This window comes from Macrotis lagotis, chromosome 8 (assembly GCF_037893015.1).
Source record: "Macrotis lagotis isolate mMagLag1 chromosome 8, bilby.v1.9.chrom.fasta, whole genome shotgun sequence".
Classification (NCBI taxonomy): Eukaryota; Metazoa; Chordata; class Mammalia; order Peramelemorphia; family Peramelidae; genus Macrotis; species Macrotis lagotis.
Window position 1 is genome coordinate 170575380 of NC_133665.1, and position 6000 is coordinate 170581379.

The window sequence follows — 6000 nt, forward strand, 5'->3', positions numbered from 1 at the left end:
TTCAGTATATTTGGTAAAGTCATTATTTCATGGTGTCTCAGCACCTGAGGTTCAAGTATTAGACATATGGGTAGATTTCTGTGATACTTGCAGGGTAATAAAGAAGAGTCTTTCTCCTTACCTACATTTGCTTTCATCAAATATGACATTCTGAACTTTTCACATGTTCTTATTTCTGTCTCCTCACTCAAGAACATTTAAAATACTTCTACTTCCTCTTTAAAAATACCTGTTTACATAGAGTTGTCTTAAAAACTCAAAAATCTCTTCATATCATCTACACAAGAATAAGCAATACTTCACAAGTTGGAAACGGAAGTAATTTTTCCCATTGACTGTTTACTCATTTCTTACAAAGGATAGAAGACTAGATTCTGTTTAGTATTCAGCTCAAGAATCACCTTAAGCAACCTTCATTTCTGCTTTATGCTGATAGGGGTCATGTGGGCTTATAATAAAATGATTTTGCACTTGAAGCACTTTCCTTCTTAAAAGTTATACATGTCTAACTGCATGCTTATGAGACCATATTTGCATGTCAATATGGAATTGTAAAAAAAAAAAATCACTGAGTGACACTGGACTGAATTTCCTGAATTTCTCTTTGATTTTCATGTTTAAAATTTCTTCTCTGATGGTTCATAAAACATCCACTGACTTTTTCTTGGTTGTTCTTTTATCTTATCTGTATGTGGATTCAGCCCAGTTACTTCATTAACTAATCTAACTAACATTAACTAATCTAATCCATACTCTTCCTCCTTTGTTTTACACTGGAATGATGCAATTCCAATATGATTATGACTAATATGAAAATATATAAAGCGTAATGGGTATATGTATAGTCCAGAAAACATTCTTCTTCCTTTTACTAGATCATCTTTCCTCTTCTACTTGCCATAACTGACTTTTGGTATGTCACTGAATCTCTGAGATTCTATTTCCTTATCTTTAAAATGATGATGATGATAATAATAATACCTGAAGTATTTGTCCCATGCAGTTGTTTTGTGGCTCAGAAGAGATAATTGTGCAAAGTTCTCCACAAATTTCGAAGGGCTCTGTAAATATCACTGGTGCTAATTATTCTTCTTCTTCTTCAGGTTAGTACCCTAGTTGATGAAAGAAGGGAGGACCAAGAGAAGAAATGATGTTTTCAGTGTTATATTTTCAATTCATTGTTGGGTACCACATCACTCCTGTTAAGTCTTCTAAACCTAGGCTATCTCAGGATGTATCATCCGCTTTCAAAGGGTGAAAATTTGCCATTCCTAAAGATATTCAAATGAGATAATGAAGGAGTTACTGACAGCATTCCTGAAATAACTAATTCAAGAGTTTATACCAAGAAATTTAATCTCACCCTCCATATATGAATGACAGGCTTTTTTTAAAAAATTTCTCACTGTCTGTTAAGGGAATATTGGTTCATATTTTATAGCTTGAAAAAAAAAGAAAATTAGACTAATTTTCTTTTGAATCTTTGTGCATTGCAGTTTTTCACAAGAAATTACATGCTTTCATCCTTTTCTGTGGAATTATGGAAAATAAAATTCAAATTAAGCAAAAATTTACAATTCAATAGAATAAACCATTGAACCTTAGAATCTGAGAGACCTAAAAGAATATTTAGTGAAACCTGCTCATTATACAGAATGTTACAAAGGTCGTAGTGCTAAGCATCCTACTAAGACTTTTGGGGTATTCTGTACAAATGAGCAAACTGTATCTCAAAGAGATTTTATAACTTTTCCTTGTTAAGATTTGTAAATGAACAATGGGCTGCAAAGCAAAGCAAAAAAGAAGGAAAATAGCATTTTACCCAATTCCAAAATGTGCCATCTAGAATCTAACTCTACCAATTTCTTGTACAAAGGATTTAGAGCTTGAAGGAATGTTTAAAATTCAACTTATTAGTCCAATTAATGTACTGAAGTTGGAATTGGTAGAGAATAATTTGGAACTGCACTCTATGGACTATGAAATTGGACATACTCTTTGACCCAGCAATTCTAATACTGTCTATATTTTAAAGAGATCAAAGAAAGAGAAAGGGACCTATTTGTCTAAAACATATTTATAGTGACTTTTTTTGTAGTGATCAAGGATTGGAAATTGAAGAAATACCTGTCAATTGGGGAATGGCTAAACATGTATATTATTATGCTGGAACATCATTGTGCTATAGGTTGTGATGAGCAGAGTTGGTTTCAGAAAATAAAAAGGGAAAACTTATATGAATTGATGCAAAGTGAAGTGAGTGTAACCAGAACAATACAAATGGTAATGGCAATATTGTAACAATGATCAATTGTGAAGGCATCGGCTACTCTGTTCAAGACAGCAATCTTCCAAAGGTTCCAAGATGAAACATGTTATCCACTTTCACAGAGAGACTGATGCAAATTGAAGTATACCTTTTAAATTTTTTTTCATTTTTCCTGTTTTATTTTTGTCTGTTTTATTTTGCAAATGGCTAGTATGAAAATATTTTTGTACAATTTCACATTTATAATTGGGGAAAATTGCTTGCCTAATCTAATAGGAAGAAGAGAATGAAGAGAAAGAGAGAATTTAAAACTTAAAAAATTTTTTAAAGAGTGTTAAAATTGTTTTCATAAGGAATTAGGAAATATTTAATAAACTATATAAAAATATATTTAAAAGATTATCTACATCATTCCCTCTCATTTTACATATCAAGAATGGGAGATCCTAAGAATCAAGGGGACCCTACCAAGGACATAAATCTACTAAGTATCAAAAGCAAGATTCATATACTTCTGCTCCAAGTACTGTGTTCTCACCTCTCCACAAAATCTCCCTTTATGTATTTGCACAATACTAGGAGGTCTAGTATAAAGAAGCAATAGCAAAAATAAACTCAGAAGTGTTGAATAGCTTGAATAATTGGCATGTGCAGTGATAGATCAGTTAGCAATTCTATTACATTCTATTAGAATACCTCCTCTCCCCAGTGCAGAGTTCATACTCATCAAAAAGTCATTCACTTTCATCCTGTCTCTCCTCCAGCCATGTGTGACTGAAGGATAACAAAATCAGTGAATATTCCCTGAGCATTTGTAATTATGCAAAGATTCCAATAACTAATTAGCACAATGGATTGTAGTCTTAATTCTAATGTTCACACAGCATTTATTTCACTCTCCCCATGATTCTCACTTTGTAGACTATTTATAAAGATCTTCTCTTTAATGAGAAATTTATGAAATGAAGAAATGTCATAAGAAAAGATGTATAGTTAAGTATTATTTAGCTAACATTCTAATATCATCAAAATGTACAATAACTGAAATATATATAGGTATATATATATACAATATAAACATACAAACATATAGCACTAAATATGCAATTATTGGTATATATATATATATATATATGGATATGCATGTATGTATTTATATCTAGATATATAGGTAGATATTTCCCATGAAAACAAATTAATTTTCTAGCATACCCATCCACCTCTACCCACAATTTTCAATTCTGTTGCCTTATCACAGATGATGACCTTGGATTCTCAAAGAGATGACCTTGAATTCTCAAAACCTATGCCAGTAGAATACCAACTGTCAGGTATTAGCCATCTGTACTATATAGAAATAAGAAAAGGTAAGTAATCCTTTTTAATTTAGGGACAAGACCTTTCTTTATTTGATTGACAGATAGACTGGGATGCAGTGATAGAGTAGATAAGGAACTGACCCTGGGATCATGATAGACATGAGTTCAACCAGTCTCAGACTCTTTCTAGCTTTGTTACCTATGGTCACAGCTTCTGCCTGCCTCCAGTACTCATTTTAAAATGATAACAATAATAGCACCTACCTCACTAGGATTCTGTGAGAATAAAATGAGATAATATTAGTAAAGCACTTAACAAGCCTTAAAACTTTAACCAAATTATGGTTATTATCCTTACTACTAGACTGATAACATCAAACAGATGTGGTCAAATTTTCTAGGATGACTGAGATCTGAGTATGTCCTTGAAATAAAAGAAAATTCACTCTACAAGGGGTTCTTATTCTGTGTGAATTCCTTGATGTTGTCTTACTACTTCATTTGGTGACTTATTAGCTACCATGGATTCAGTAATTTTGTAAAGATAGTCTAATGCTAATGATTCTCAAATTTACCTTTCCTGCATCTTCAACAACCTTTCAGACATCTTGAAGTGGATATTCAACAGACAACTTAAATTCAATATATCTAAACCCAATAACTTTCTTCCTAGACACTTCCTCAATCCTATTTCCCCATGACTGTGGAGGCAAACATCATCCTCTCTATCTTTCTGACTCATAATCTAAGAGTGATCCTCTTTTCCTTACTAGCTTTCATATCTCATTATTCAAGTTGTTGCCATGGCTCTCTTCTGTTACCATTCTAGTGCAAGTTTTCATCATTTTTTGCCTTGATTGCTTCCATAGCTACTGGTACACCTGTCTCAAGTTTCTCTCCATTCCAATTCATTCTCTATTCAGCCACTAAAGTGAATTTATTAAAATGCAAGCATGAATATGTAACCCATCATACTCAACAAACTTCAGTGTCTTCCTGTTGCCTCCAGGAGCAAATGCAAAATGCTTTGTTTGACATTCAAAGCCCTTCATGACCTTAGGCCCTTCCTACCTTTCCAGTCTGTATAGACTTTACTCTCCAAGTCATTCTCTTTGACCTGGTGACTTTGCTCTCGTGGCTAATCCATAAACAAGACACACTCCACTGCTCAACTCTGGGCATGTTCTTTGACTTGCCCTCATCCCTGAAATGATCTTCCTTCTCTTTCCTAACTGGAAAGATTGTCAGAAGTCACCTCATCCAAATCACACATGAACAAAACTCCCCTCTATAGATATATGGCAAGTGATCACTGCTTTTACTTGAAGAACTCTAGTAAGGGAATCTCATCACCTGCAAAGGTTATTCTTTTCTGGGAGAGAACTACTTGTTAGAAATGGACTATCTTCACTCCCTTTCCAATGTCTTTCCATTGTTCTCATTTCAGTCCTCCATGACTGACCAAACCAAGTTTTAGTTTTCACCAATCAAATTCATCTAGATAAATACAATGTCCATCCACCCCAGATCCTGGCTCTGTCATCCAGTGTGGCAACTCTCCCTTCTGGTTTTCTGTCAGCTACAAATTTGATTTTTGTCAATCATGCCTTTATCCAGTTCACTGATAGATTGAATTTAAAATCTATTAATTAGCACAGAATCAAGCATAGATCCCTGGGAAACTCCCCTGGAGACCTTCTTCCAAGTTAACATCTTAGCCATTATTGATTACTCTTTCATATAGATGTTCAATCAGTTCTAAATCAACATAAATGTATCAATGTTTCCACCCCCTGGAAGAGAGTGATGATTTTAAAAGAAAAATTGTTGCCAATTATTTCTGTGGTAGTGAGAGTATTTGTGGCTTTTCAGCATACCTTTAGATTTTTTTGGTTTAGTCATTTCAGTCATGTCTGACTTTTAATAACCCTCAATTGGGATTTTTGCTGAAAAGACATAGAACTAGTTTGTCATTTCCTTCTCCAGTTCATTTTACATACATACTGGAATGCTCTTCCTTCTCCAATCCACCTACAGATCTCCCTTATTTTTTTTAACAATCCCAACTGAAATCTCCACTTCTAGAAAAAGTCTTCCCTAATCCCTTTTCAATCCAGTTCCTTCCCTCTAGCAATTATTTCTTATTTTTCCTATATATAGCTTCTTTTGTATATATATATATTTATTACATGTAAACAAAGAATGATTTGCCCTGAGTCCCACTGCTAGAAAGGGTCTGAGCATGGATTTTAACTCATGAAGAAGAGTCTCCTCGATTCTTCCTATCTAAAAGGAAAGAGTAAACATATATAGGGGTCATGAATAAAACAGTCATGCATGTGGGCAGGCCATCTCTGTGAAAAAGTACACAAAAAGGGAATATGTGGCACTAGTAAGATACATGGAGGGAAA